Below are 15,757 nucleotides of genomic sequence, written 5' to 3'. Positions count from 1 at the left end.
ATGTCCATCACATGAAATCCAAATAAAGATACATTTAAATTACAGGTTGTAATGCAACAAAATTGAAAAAATGCCAAGGGTGAGGTTATACATTGATCTCTTTTATTCTACAAGGCCTATGGTCATAGCCAATATGCCTATAGTACCCTTCTACTGAACCTTTCAATATCCCCCTTGACTTTCACCTGGAAAAACTCATTCACGTCATTTTTGAAGGGCCTGGGTCCAAACATAACTGAGAAAGCAGCAGACAGGATTAGCAAGTCCATTGGTGTCATGAAGAACTTGATGGACACCACAGATGCTGAGTTGGAGGCATGAAAGTCTAGATGTGTCCATCATGCTTCTCGCCAGACCGAGGACATCAACATCAAATTGTATTTGTCACATGCACCGAATACAACTGGTCTAGACTTTGCCATGAAATGCTTTCTTACAAGCCCTTCCCAACGATGCTTACGAGCCCTTCCTAACGATGTTGAGTTTAAAACATATATAAATAAAATAGTAAGACGAGGAATAAATATTACGTAAGAATGGAGCTATATACAGGGAGTACCAGTACCAGATCAATGTACAGAGGTACTTAAGGTAGATCTGTACAGGGCAGGGTAAAGTGACTAGGCATCAGGATAGATAATAATAAGAGTAAAATAAAGAACAGAGTAGCAGCAGCAAATGATGTGTAAAAGTTTGTGAGTGTGCATGTTTGTAGTGTATGTGTGGGAGTGTCAATTTAGTGTGTGTGTGTGTGTATATACTGTACAGTCTAGTGAGTGTGCGTAGGGACAGTGCAAGATAGTTTGGGTTCCATTAATTTACTATTTAGCTTTCTGGTTATTTAGCAATCATGTGGCTTGCGGGAGAAGCTGTCTCGGAGCCTGTTGGTCCGAGAGCAATACTCCGGTACCGCTTGCTGTGTGGTAGCAGAGAGAACAGTCTATGGCTTGGGTGGCAGGAGTCTTTGGCAATTTTTCGGGCTTTCCTCTTACACTGCGTGATATAGAGGTGATGGATGGCAAGGATCTCTTCCCCAGTGTTGTACTGGGCTGTCCACACCACCCTCTGTAGGACTTTGCGGTGAATTTGCCCTACCAAGTGGTGATGTAGCCAGTGAAGATGCTCTCGATGGTGCAGCTGTAAAACATTTTGAGGATCCGAGGGCCCATGCCAAATCTTTTCAGCCTCTTCATTTTAGCCCTTGTGGAGGTTGTCAAGGAGACAGAGCTGTTCAAAACCCAACCAGGCAGAGAGTTCACAGAATTCCCTGGTTTTAACAGAAACTCTCAAAAGTGAAGTGCAGTGAGTTGGAGGGGTGGATAAATGTCATATCTGATGTTTTTGAAAATATTATAGAAACACTGCTTTGTTTCAAGATGTAATCTCTTTTTTTACAGGGGTGTATGTGCAAAATTATTTTATTGACCATCTTAGCTAACACTACTCATATTAAAAGTGCGCAGGACTGTGTTCTTGCATGTCCCTCACACAGACCTAGAGGCTCTCAACCAATCATTACTTAGAGATATTGTCCTGTTATATGATGGGAAATCAGCTGGATAGGCATCCTCTTGAATTAGAGGGCTATAGGATAGTGTTGAGAAGGAAGTGAAAATTACAAGGCCCCATATTTAACAGATAACAAACAGGTGGGAAATGATCCTTGATCAGCACACCACCTCAAAGACTCTTTATGCATATTGGCCCAGGAAATTAACGGGCACTGGTTTTATTCGGTGACAAGATGATCTTTACTCACCTTTGGCGCTGGATCAAGAGTTTTCCTCTCTGAAGGCTGGAGCCCCCTTTGCACCTTTTCTCCTGGTTGAAAGAAAATAAGATCCAACATAAAGAGTCTAGATCAAAAAGTATAATAATGACCTTGTAAGCTCGGGGATTCGAACCTTTCGGACACAAGTCCAATGCTCTAGCCACAAGGCTATGCTGCCAGACTACAGTTTGCAACTGCACATGGGGACAAAGATCATACTTTTTTGGAATAGTGTCCTCTAGTCTGATGAAATAGAACTGTTTGGCCATAATGACCATCGTTATGTTTGGAGGAAAAAGGGGGAGGCTTGCAAGCTGACGACACCATCCCAACCGTGAAACACGAGGGTGGCAGCATCAATTTGTGGGGGTGCTTTGCTGCAGGAAGGAATGTTGCACTTCACAAAATAGATGGCTTGATCAATAAAAAAGTGGTCAGATGAAGCAGATGCTAAGCTACAGGACTGTTTTGCTAGCAGAGACTGGAATATATTCCAGGATTCCTCCAATGGCATTGAGTACACCACATCAGTCATTGGATTCATCAATAAGTGCATCAAGGACGTTGTCCCCACAGTGACTGTACATACGTACCCCAACCAGAAGCCTTGGATTACAGGCAACACCCACACTGAGTTAAAGGCTAGAGCTGCCGCTTTCAAGGAGTGGGACTCGAACCCGGACGCTTATAAGAAATCCCGCTATGCCGTCCGACGAACCATCAAACAGACAAAGCGTCAATACAGGACTAAGATCGAATTGCACTACACCGGCTCTGATGCTCGTTAGATGTGACAGGGCTTGCAAACCATTACAGACTACAAAGGGAAGCACAGCCGAGAGCTGCCCAGTGACAAATATTGACTATTTGCATCATCTTCATGTAATTGTCATTAAAAGCCTTTGACACTTATGAAATGCTTGTAATTGTACTTAAGTATTCCATAGTAACATCTGACAAAAATATTTAGACACTGAGGCAGCAGACTTTGAAAATTAATATTTGTGTCATTGACAAAACTGTTGGCCATGACTCCTGTTGTTTACGAAGCATGTGACAAATAACATTTAATTGATTTGTGTGTGTTTGCATGTGTTCATTCATCTGTGTGTGTGTGTGTGTGTAATAAAGCCAATATCCGACCAAGGGTGTAGGCCCAGTATCTCAGCCTTCGAATACAAAAACCTACTCTCTTAGCTAGAACCAAAAAGGGTTATTTGGTTGTCCCCATAGAATAACCACTTTTGGTTCCAGGTAGCACCAATTTGGTAATAGGTTGAACCCATGTGGTTTCCATGTAGAACCCTTTCCACAGAGGGTTCTACCTGGAAGCAAAAATGGAATGGAATCAAAAAGTGTTATCCTCGGGGGACAGCCGCAGAAGGCTTCTGGGACCCTTTTGTCTTAGAGTGTACATGCCCCAGGAGGAATCATGTGAGAGCTGAGTAAATTAAAAATTTAAGACACAAAAAAGCAGCAACATTGATGATTGAAAAGTGCTTGTAAGCCAATTCAGGGGGAAAAGCAACAATGGCCTGCTTTATCCTTTTTTTGTGTTTTTTTTGTGCATGGCCACTGGAATACACATAATAAAAATCTGAGCGATTTAGCTAGATCTGGTATTAGCACAATGCTTGGAAGTCTATGGGTATCTGCTAGTTAGGTTAGCAATTGCGCTAGCACTAGAACAAGTTAACAGTTGGGCTAGCAAATTTCTTCAAACCCAATGCAGAGACATAAAAATGGTGTACGTGAGTTCTGACTCTGGGGAAGTAGATAAATGGCCTCATTGCCAAAAACCCCGAAGTATGCCTTTAAGGTTCAGTTTCCCAGACACAGATCCGGCCTAGTCCTGGACTAAAAAGCACTGTCAATTGAGAATCTCCATTGAGAATGCTTTTTAGTCCAGGAGGATTAGGCTTAATCTGTGTCTGAGAAACTGGCCCTAAATGTTATAGGGATTTCTAGTAATGTGCCATCCCTCTGAGCCAAAGTAGTTTGGACTGTCCCATAATTGTAGTCCTAATGACTAATAAATGAACAAGTGTTGACTAACAGTGGTAGTAAATAATTATATTAGGCTGAACTGCCTGGACTCAGAATTACTTGAAAAGATTTACTGCGAACCAATACTGTCCAGTATTTTATTAAGATTCCCATTAGCTGTTGTCAAGGCATAAGCTAATCTTCCTGGGGTCCAAACACAAATAAAACATTACATCATACTTGACATTGTGCATCATTTACATTGCTCCATTATTACATCACAATATTAACAATGTGTGGGTGTGTGTTAGTGTGCACAACGCCCCTCTCCCCTCTTTGACCTAGATAGTTTGTGTGTATGCATTGATATGTAGGCTACGTCTGCCTTTAAAAAAAATGTATGTAGTTCTGTCTTTGAGCATTTATTGTCTATTAATGTTCTGTATTATGTCATTCTGTATTATGTTTCATGTTTTGTGTGGACCCCAGGCAGAGTAGCTGCTGCTTTTGCAACAGCTAATGGGGATCCTAATAAAATACCAAAATGTTAGTGTGTGTGTCCCTTCACAATCCGTGTTGTGCCGTGATGTGTTGTTTTTTAAATCAGATTTTACTGCCAGCCTGAGTTAACTGAGGTGGAAGAGTTTCATGTAGTCATGGCTCCAGTGCTGTGAATTTTGTTTTCATGTCTAAGTTTGCTAATGTTGCCAATGAAGAAGTTGTTCAAGTCGATAGCAATATCAGAGGATTTTGTGATGAATGACCCAGCTGATTCAATGAAGGATGGAGCGGAGTTAGCTTTTTTCAACATTTCATTATACCGCATCCTATGATGCAAAGTGCAATCATACCAGCTGTATTTCTGTATTTTGAAAGTTATTTACAGTGGAGCAAAAAAGTATTTAGTCACCCACCAATTGTGCAAGTTCTCCCACTTAAAAATATGAGAGGCCTGTAATTTTCATCATAGGTACACTTCAACTATGACAGACACAAATGAGAAAAAAAATCCAGAAAATCACATTGTAGGATTTTTAATGAATTTATTTATAAATTACGGTGGAAAATAAGTATTTGGTCAATAACAAAAGCTTATCTCAATACTTTGTTATATACCCTTTGTTGGCAATGACCGAGGTCAAACGTTTTCTGTAAGTCTTCATAAGGTTTTCACACACTGTTTGTTGCTGGTATTTTGGCCCATTACTCCATGCATATCTCCTCTAGAGCAGTGGGAGAACTTGGGAGAACTTGCACAATTGGTGGCTAACTAAATACTTTTTTTCCCCATTGTATCTTGAAAACGTGATTGCTGACATGCAAAAAAATGTTGGGACTAATATATATATATATATATATATATATATATATATATATATATATATATATATATATATATATATATATATATATATATATATATATATATATATATACTGCTCGAAAAAATAAAGGGAACACTAAAAAATAAAGGGAACACTAACACATCCTAGATCTGAATTAATGAAATATTCTTATTAAATATTTTTTCTTTACATAGTTGAATGTGCTGACGACAACAAAATCACACAACATTGATCAATAGAAATCAAATGTATCAACTCATGGAGGTCTGGATTTGGAGTCACACACAAAATTAAAGTGGAAAACCACACTACAGGCTGATCCAGCTTTGATGTAATGTCCTTAAAACAATTCAAAATGAGGCTTGGTAGTGTGTGTGGCATCCACGTGCCTGTATGACCTCCCTACAACGCCTGGGCATGCTCTTGATGAGGTGGCGGATGGTGTCCTGAGGGATCTCCTCCCAGACCTGGACTAAAGCATCCTCCAATTCCTGGACAGTCTGTGGTGCAACGTGGCGTTGGTGGATGGAGCGAGACATGATGTCCCAGATGTGCTCAATTCGATTCAGGTCTGGGGAACTGGCGGGCCAGTCCAAAGCATCAATGCCTTCCTCTTGCAGGAACTGCTGACACACTCCAGCCACATGAGGTCTAGCAATGTCTTGCATTAGGAGGAACCCATGGCCAACCGCACCAGCATATGGTCTCATCTGAGGATCTCATCTCGGTACCTAATGGAGGTCAGGCTACCTCTGGCGAGCACATGGAGGGCTGTGCGGCCCCCCAAAGAAATTCCACCCCACACCATGACTGACCCACCGCCAAACCGGTCATGCTGGAGGATGTTGCAGGTAGCAGAACGTTCTCCACGGCGTCTCCTGACTCTGTCACATCTGTCATGTGCTCAGTGTGAACCTGCTTTCATCTGTGAAGAGCACAGGGCACCAGTGGCAAATTTGTCAATCTTGGTGTTCTCTGGCAAATGGCAAACGTCATGCACGGTGTCGGGCTGTAAGCACAACCCCCACCTGTGGATGTCTGGCTCTCATACCACCCTCATGGAGTCTGCTTTGGCCTGCGGGAGGTCATTTTGCACGGCTCTGGCAGTGCTCCTCCTTGCACAAAGGCGGAGGTAGCGGTCCTGCTGCTGGGTTGTTGCCCTCCTACGGCCTCCTCCACGTCTTCTGATGTACTGGCCTGTCTCCTGGTAACGCCTCCATGCTCTGGACACTACGCTGACAGACACAGCAAACCTTCTTGCCACAGCTCACATTGATGTGCCATCCTGGATGAGGTGCACTACCTTAGCCACTTGTGTGGGTTGTGGATCTCATGCTACCACTAGAGTGAAAGCACCGCCAGCATTCAAAAGTGACCAAAACATCAACCAGGAAGCATAGGAAGTTGAGAAGTGGTCTGTGGTTATCACCTGCAGAACCACTCCTTTATTGGGGGTGTCTTGCTAATTGAATATAATTTCCACCTGTTGTCTATTCCATTTGCACAACAGCATGTGAAATTTATTGTCAATCAGTGTTGCTTCCTAAGTGATTGACTTGGAGTTACATTGTGTTGTTTAAGCGTTCCCTTTATTTTTTTGAGCAGTGTATATCTATACACACACAATGGACTAATGAAACAAATACCAAAAGATCAAATACCAAAAGATCAAATACCAAAAGATAGTAAAAAACTATCATCCTTTTATATAATTTCTTTGTTTCGTTTTAGTTTAGTCACATGATTTCCCAATTTACAGTAATCAGCTGTGCAGCCAGACTTATTTGCTATTCCTTTTGCCGCGTCCCTCTCAACCATAGTTTTTTTTAAATTCCTCAATCCACAGGGATAGCCATTCTAATAGTCAGTTTCTTAGTTAATGAATTCAATTTTTATTGATTCTTTATTCAACTAGGCAAGTCAGTTAAGAACAAATTCTTATTTACAATGACGGCTTACCAATAGGCAAAAGGCCTGCTGCGGGAACTGGAGGCTGGGATTTAAATGTACATTAAAATATAGGACAAGAGAGACTCAACAACACTACATAGCATGGCAGCAACACAGTATAGTAGCAGCACAACACGGTAGCAGCACAAAATATGGTACAAACATTATTGAGTACAGACAATAGCACAACAAGGTACAACAATACATCAGTAGATATCTGCAGTAGATATCTCAGATAGGGGGGAGTGAGGCCGAAGAGGGTTTTATAAATAAGCATCAACCAGTGGGTCTTGCGATGGGTATATAGAGATGACCAGTTTACAGAGGAGTATAGAGTGCAGCCGCTCGTGAGCTCCCTTACCTGCTGATCTATAAATTACAACGGCGTAATCTAGCATTGGTAGGATGGTCATCTGAATCAGGGTTAGTTTGGCAGCTGCAGAGAAAGAGGACCGACTACGATAGAGGAAACCAAGTCTAGATTTAACCTTAGCCTACAGCTTTGCTTTGTGCTGAGAGAAGGACAGTGTACCGTTTAGCCATACCCCCAAGTACTTGTATGAGGTGACTACCTCGAGCTCTAAACCCTCAGAGGTAGCAATCACACCGGTGGGGAGAGGTGGCATTCTTCTTTCCAAACCACATAACCTTTGTTTTGGAGGTGTTCCGAACAAGGTTAAGGGCAGAGAACTTGTTGGACACTAAGAAAGCTTTGTTGAGCATTGAACCTTTCGACCCACCTTGACAACATCCGGTGAAATTGCAGAGCCCCAAATTCAAAATACAGAAATCGTCATAATAAACATTCATAAAAATACAAGCGTTATACATCGGCTTAAAAATGTACTTCTTGTTAATCCAGGCGCTTTGTCAGATTTTAAGAAGGCTTTACGGCGAAAGCATACCATTATCTGTGGACAGCGCCCCACTTACAAAAGCATACAAACATTTTCCAACCAAGTAGAGGAGTCACGAAAGTCAGAAATTGCGATAAAATTAATCACTTACCTTTGAAGATCTTCCTCTGGTTGTAGTAGTCCCAGCTACACAATAAATGTGTTTTTGTTCATTAAAGTCCCTCTTTATATCCCAAAAACTCAGTTTTGTTGGCGCATTTTGTTCAGTAATCCACTGGCTCAAAGGCAGTCAAAACATGCAGACGAATACATCCTAATAGTACCGGTGAAGTTCGTCGAAACATGTCAAACGATGTTTCTAATTAATCCTCAGGTTGTCAATTGTCTAAATAATCTCTAATATTTCAACTGGACAATAGCGTATTCAGTAGAAAGGAAAAACAACGAAGGGCACGCATTAGGGCACATGCGCAAACCAGCACTGCATGATTCTACAGTGCACTGACAGAAATGTCTCATTCTTCTTCATTTTTCAGAAAACAAGCCTGAAAAAATGTCTAAAGACTGTTGACATGTCGTGGAAGCCATAAGAACTGCAATCTGGGTCCTAACCCATTAGATACTCTATAGGCATTCAATTGAAAACTACCCACATAAAAAAAAATCCCAATCTCACCATAAACAGCAATGCCTTTCTTAAAATCAATACAAAGTATATATTTTTAAACCTGCATATTTAGCTAAAAGAAATCCAGGTTAGCAGGCAATATTAACCAGGTGAAATTGTCACTTCTCTTGCGTTCATTGCACGCAGAGTCAGTGTATATGCAACAGTTTGGGCTGCCTAATTTCCCTGAATTTGACGTAATTATGACATAACATTGAAGGTTGTGCAATGTCTCCAGATCCTCAAAAGGTTCTCTAGTTGCACCATTGAGAGTATCCTGACCAGTTGCATCACCGCCTGGTATGGCATCTGACCATAAGGTGCTACAGATTGTAGTGTGAATGGCCCTGTACATCACTGTGACCAAGCTTACTGCCTTCCAGGACCTAAGTCGGAAGTTTACATACACCTTAGCCAAGTACATTTAAACTCCGTTTTTCACAATTCCTGACATTTAATCCCAGTAAAAATCCCCTGTTTTAGGTCAGTTAGGATCACCACTTTATTGTAAGAATGTGAAATGTCAGAATAATAGTTGAGAGTGATTTATTTCAGCTTTTATTTCTTTAATCTCATTCCCAGTGGGTCAGGAGTTTACATACACTCAATTAGTATTTGGCTTAGCCTCAATTAGTATTTAGCATAGCCTTTACATTGCTTAACTTGGGTTAAATGTTTTGGCAAGCTTTCCACAAGCTTCCCACAATAAGTTGGGTGAATTTTGTCCGATTCCTCCTGGCAGAGCTGTTGTAACTCAATCAGGTTTGTAGGCCTCCTTGCTCGCACACGCTTTTTCAGTTCTGCCCACACATTTTCTACGGGATTGAGGTCAGGGCTTTGTGATGGCCACACCAATAGCTTGACTTTGTTGTCCTTAAGCTGTTTTTCCACAACTTTGGAAGTATGCTTGGGGTCATTGTCCATTTGGAAGACCCATTAACTTCCAAGCTTTAACTTCCTGACTGATGTTTTGAGATGTTGCTTCAATATATCCACGTAATTTTCCTTCATGTTGCCATCTATTTTGTGAAGTGCACCAGTCTCTCCTGTAGCAAAGCACCCCCACAACATGATGCTGCCACCCCGTGGTTCACAGTTGGGATGGTGTTATTTTTTTAAAGGGCGGTTTTGGAGCAGTGCTTTCTTCATTGCTGAGCTGCCTTTCAGGTTATGTCGATATAGGACTCGTTTTACTGTGGATATAGATACTTTTGTACCTGTTTCCTGCAGCATCTACACAAGGTCCTTTGCTGTTGTTCTGGCATTGATTTGCACTTTTCACACCAAAGTACGTTCTCTAGGAGACCGAATGCGTCTCCTTCCTGAGCGGTATGTCGGCTGCGCAGTCCCATGGTGTTTAAATTTGCGTGTTATTGTTTGTACAGATGAACGTGGTACCTGAAGTGTTTGGAAATTGCACCCAAGGATGAACCAGACTTGTGGAAGTCAATTCTTTTCCAAGGTCTTGGCTGATTTCTTTTGACTTTCCCATGATGTCAAGCAAAGAGGCACTGAGTTCGAAGGTAGGCCATGAAATACATCCACATGTACACCTCCAATTGATTCAAATGATGCCAATTGATTCAAATGATGCCAATTAGCCTATCAGCAGCTTCTAAAGCCATGACATAATTTTCTGGAATTTTCCAAGCTTTTTAAAGGCACAATCAATGTAATATATATAAACTTCTGACCCACTGGAATTGTGATACAGTGAATTATAAGTTAAATAATCTGTCTGTAAACAATTGTTGGAAAAATTACTTGTCGTGCACAAAGTAGATGTCCTAATCGACTTGCCACGACTATAGTTTGTTAACAAGACATTTGTGGAGTGTTTGAAAGCAAGATTTAATGACTCCAACCTAAGTGTATGTAAACTTCCGACTTCAACTGTATGTGATAGGAGGTGTCAGAGGAAAGCCCATATAATTGTCAGAGACTCCAGTCAACCAATTAGACTGTTTTCTCTAATACCGCAAGGCAAGTGGTGCCGGGCAACAAGTCTAGAATCTAAAGGCTCCTCAAAAGCATCTAGCTGTGCAGCGACGCTGTTAGAGCTTGAGCGGATCTGCAGAGAAGAATGGGAGACACTCCCCAAATACAGATGTGCCAAGCTTGTAGTGTCATACCCCAAAAGACTCAACTCTGTAATCGCTGCCAAAGGTGTGTCATCAAAGTACTGAGTGTAAAGTGTCTGAATACTAATGTAAATGTGATATTTACATTTCTTGTGTTGAATGCATTTGCAAACATTTCTAAAAACCTGTTTTGCTTTGTCGTTATGGGGAATTGTGTGTAGATTGAGGAGGGGATAAAACAATTGAATCCATTTTAAAATAAGGATGTAACATAACAAAATGTGGAAAAAGTCAAGGGGTCTGAATACTTTTCGAATACACTGTCGTAACCTATAGCCTAATTTCGTCTTTAAAACAGGTAGCCCTACCTCTTTCGTAAATAGGAAGGAATAGGCTCCAACACAAAATCCTCTTATTGTTAGTAAAGTCTAATTAAAATGACTGTTGAAATGAATTATGCCTACCCTACCCCTAATTTCCATTTGATTGTTCCACTGCAGCTGCTTCAAGTTTCAGCACAACAAGGTAAGTTACTCGAATCTGGCTTATTGTGAGGTCAATAACTCTGATAAATTCATCATGGGCAAGAAACAAATAAATTATCATAGTAGCAAGCTAACAAAGTTGACCTACGGTCCTCCTTCTCATCTTTGCGGTCTCCTCAAACTGAACAGAATATGCGCAATATAGTGCATTTTTTGGACTAGGCCTAATCAAAAATAAATTGGTGAAGAAGCCTTTGACTCTCCTCCTGAACTGCCACCGTAGTTCGACACAGCACAGCCATGGGAAGCACAGCCATTGGAAGCACACAAAAAAACGGTTTTGATTAGCAACAGTAGAGCAGGCCAGGGGGTTCAGGGTTGGAATATCAATTGCTGTGTGTAATGCAGCCTTTTTGTATTTACCCCATCTCAGCGGCTATCTTAGAAATATAACTTGTGTTCTTCTCTGAGCATGCCCTTCGTAGCCTATAGCTTTTGATTGAGACCACACTAATTGGCCTATAGGCGCACTTGATATTGCACGCCCAGCGGAGAATCAGAGATGAGCGGCTGTTTTCTTAAACACTGAGAAATGTTTAAATTTGATGAATTACAAATGACATAATCCAAACCTGGACTAGATTAAAAAATAAATACCTCCCCTTGATTTAATTTGAAAAAGCATGGACCTCCCCCATTTTCTTCCAGGTAACAATTCTGTCAATTTCAATCCATCCCAAATAACTAGATTATAAATTGGTAAAATTTTGGGGCTTAGTTTTTTGCGCTAAATGTTTGCTTTTTCATTACTTCCACATTCATCTGAACGACTTATTGCGAGTGATCATTCTTTTCTCGCTGTATCTCAGCTTACTGGTCATCATAGCAGCACCCACCTGTAGCACGCGCTCCAGCAAGTATATCTCTCTGGTCACCCCCAAAACTAATTCTTCATTTGGCCGCCTCTCCTTCCAGTTCTCTGCTGCCAATGACTGGAACGAACTACAAAAATCTCTGAAACTGGAAACACTTATCTCCCTCACTAGCTTTAAGCACCAGCTGTCAGAGCAGCTCACAGATTACTGCACCTGTGCATAGCCCATCTGTAATTTAGCCCAAACAACTACATCTTTCCCTACTGTATTTATTTATTTATTTATTTTGCTCCTTTGCACCCCATTATTTCTCTCTACTTTGCACATTCTTCCACTGCAAATCTACCATTCCAGTGTTTCCATTCCATACTTGCTTTATTGTATTTACTTCACCACCATGGCCTTTTTTTGCCTTTACCTCCCTTACCTCACTTGCTCACATTGTATATAGACTTAGTTTTCTACTGTATTATTGACTGTATGTTTGTTTTACTCCATGTGTAACTCTGTGTTGTTGTATGTGTCGAACTGGTTTGCATTATCTTGGCCAGGTCGCAATTGTAAATTAGAATTTGTTCTCAACTTGCCTACCTGGTTAAATAAAGGTAACATATTTGTTTTTCCATTTTTTCCCAAAATAACAGATTTCATGTAATTCTTATTACAGAGCAACTACAAGCAATCAACATCACAATGCAATTTATCTCCATCGAGAGGATGTGATGCCATTCAACCCAATAAATGAACCACAACAAATAGATTTTTTCAGATCTGTTTGTTTTACAGATGAATCAATCTGCCATCCAACTGACAATGTCCGAATGAACTTCATAGCAGAAAGAGGTTGGAGTGGAGAAAGATCACAAGAGGGATAGAAAGAAAGTGAGGAGAAAATATGTGAAGTGCTTTGAACTTTTTCATAGCACCCTAATTTCAAGCCATCTCTTTAAAAGTCTATGTTCTTATTTGCTAGTGATTTCTATTGACTAGACCTAATATAATAATAATAATAAATGACCTAATTCAACATAGGAACCATTCCAGTACTGCTTCAGATATAGTGATAGATGCTAGGCATTTCCTCTATATGGTTAATACCCTACTTCTTGTACCTTAGACTTGTCTTTGTATTACTAGCTTTTGGCCTGAGTCCATCGCTCTACAGTGTCCTCAATAGCAAACAACAACTGTGGCCTGATTTTGCTCTGCAGGTAGTGGAGATTCCCCAAGGAAACTGGGACAAGCCCTATAAATACAAGCTCGACTGTCTGCAGGTGGGACCATTATGTCTGGCAGACACTTCAGCTTGACTTAGTTTGTATTTAAAAATATATATATTTTTACCTTTATTTAACAAGGCAAGTCAGTTAAGAACAAATTCTTATTTACCATGACGGCCTGCCCTGGCCAAACCCTAACCCGGACGACGCTGGGCCAATTGTGCGCCGCCCTATGGGACTCCCAATCACAGCCGGGTGTGATACAGCCTGGAATCAGCCTGGGTCCGTCGTGACTCCTCTAGCACTGAGATGCATTGCCTTAGACTGCTGCGCCACTTGGGAGCCCACTCGGGAGTATTGGTTGCAAACAATAGTTGGCCAAGACTTTCGAATCTGTCTATCACCGCATTCTTATCGGCAGACTCGATAGCCTTTTGTTTCTCAAATGACTGCCTCGCCTGGTTCACCAACTACTTCTCAGATTTCAGTGTGTCAAATCGGAGGGCCTGTTGTCCGGACAGGCTTCAATTCTCAGGCCGACTCTTTTCTCTGTATATATCAATGATGTCGCTCTTGCTGCTTGTGATTCTCTGATTCACCTCTACCCATATGACCAACTTTCTGTATACATCTGGCCTTTCTTTGGACACTGTGTTAACAAACCTCCAAACAAGCTTCAATGCCATTCAACACTCCTTCGGTGGCCTCCAACTGCTTTTAAACACTAGATGCATGCTCTTCAACCAATTGCTGCCCGCACTCGCCCACCCGACTAGCTTCTCTACTCTGGATGGTTTTGAATTTGAATATGTGGAAAACTACAAATACCTTTGTGTCTGGTTAGACTGTAAACTCTCATTCCAGACTCACATAAAGCATCTCCAATCCAAAATTAAATCTAGAATTGGCTTCCTATTTCGCAGCAAGGCCTCCTTCACGAATGCTGCCAAACATACCCTCGTAAAACTGACTACCCTACTGATCCTGGACTTTGGCAATGTCATTTTCAAAATAGCCCACAATACTCTACTCAGCAAATTGGATGTAGTCTATCACAGTGTCATGAATTTTGTCACCAAATCCCCATATACTACCCACCACTGCGACCTGTAGGCCCTTGCTACATTTTTGTTGCCAAACCCACTGGCTCCAGGTCATCTAGAAGTCTTTGCTAGGTAAAGCCCCGCTTTATCTCAGCTCACTGGTCAACATAGCAACACCCACCCGTAGCACGCGCTCCAGCAGGTATATTTCACTGGTCATCCCCAAAGCCAACACTTCCTTTGGCCGCCTTTCCTTCCAGTTCTCTGCTGACAATGACTGGAACGAATTGCAAAAGGCTGCACTGAAGCTGGAGTCTTATCTCCCTCTCTAACTTTAAGCATCAGCTGTCAGAGCAGCTTACATATAATTGCACCTGTACGCAGCCCATCTGTAAATAGCCCACCCAACTACCTCATCCCCATATTATTTATCTTCTTGCTCTTTTGCACCCCAGTATCTCTACTTGCACATCTATCACTCCAATGTTAATGCTAAATTGTAATTATTTCACCACTACGGCTTATTTATTGCCTTACCTCCTGGTGTTTTCGCGGGTACTATTTAATATAGCTGCCAGTTGAGGACTTGTGAGGCGTCTTTCTCAAACTAGACACTCTAATGTACTAGTCCTCTTGCTCTTGTGCACTGTAGCCTCACACTCCTCTATCTATTCTGGTTAGGGCCAGTTTGCAATTAGGGTGTGGAAATGTTATGCCTAGTAATGTAGCCTACACCCGACCGTCACGTTGTACAGTGCCATATTTTCCATTCCACCCTAACGGAAACCCTATCATGCTAGCTAGTCTCGGGTTAGCCTGGGAGAAGTTTCAGGGGAGACTGGTAGGATGAAAGTAACACAATGTAAACTGATTACCTGGAATAACATTTCAAAAAAGAACTCCTCTAGTTCATATTTATTTTAGAATGTTAGCAAAATATCAAGAAATGATTTCATGTTTTAAAATTATGGAATTATACTTTCATTGACTTGATGGATCAGCTTCTCACATTATTTTTTTTATTTCCCTTTATTTAACTAGGCAAGTCAGTTAAGAACAAATTCTTATTTTCAATGACAGCCTAGGAACAGTGGGTTAACTGCCTGTTCAGGGGCAGAACGACAGATTTGTACCTTGTCAGCTCGGGGATTTGAACTTGCAACAGCGAACCTCCCCTCCCGGTTACTAGTCCAATGCTCTAACCTAGGCTACCCTGCCGCCCCACATAAGCTTCTATTGCCAGGTTAGTGGTTAAAAATATATCTTTATTATTCTGGGGTGCAATTACCTTGTGTCAAGCCATGGAAATGTGATAAGCATGATGAGTTTGCCATTTGTGAAGAGAATAAAAACATGTAATATATCTTGACACAAGGAGCATGCATGACAAGGACAGTTGAAGTGCACCTAATTGGTAGGGCTAAGCATGAATAGTCATTGAAAATGGTGAAAAACATCTACTACATTCCAATTAAA

At 41.3% G+C, this 15,757-nt stretch overlaps 1 protein-coding gene across 2 annotated transcripts in view; it reads left to right on the top strand.

Annotated features, from left to right (window-relative positions):
* Positions 1-10,042: 10,042 nt before the first annotated feature.
* The window catches only part of syt14a (synaptotagmin XIVa), a 111,048-nt gene continuing 105,333 nt past the window's right edge, over positions 10,043-15,757 (top strand). For both annotated transcript variants that reach the window (XM_046349911.1, XM_046349909.1), the window contains exon 1: positions 10,043-10,100. The gene's annotated coding sequence lies outside the window, so the exon portion shown is untranslated. The remainder of the gene's footprint in view (positions 10,101-15,757) is intronic.

This window comes from Oncorhynchus gorbuscha, linkage group LG05 (genome assembly GCF_021184085.1).
Source record: "Oncorhynchus gorbuscha isolate QuinsamMale2020 ecotype Even-year linkage group LG05, OgorEven_v1.0, whole genome shotgun sequence".
Lineage (NCBI taxonomy): Eukaryota > Metazoa > Chordata > Actinopteri > Salmoniformes > Salmonidae > Oncorhynchus > Oncorhynchus gorbuscha.
This window is presented reverse-complemented; position numbering and strand designations above follow the sequence as displayed.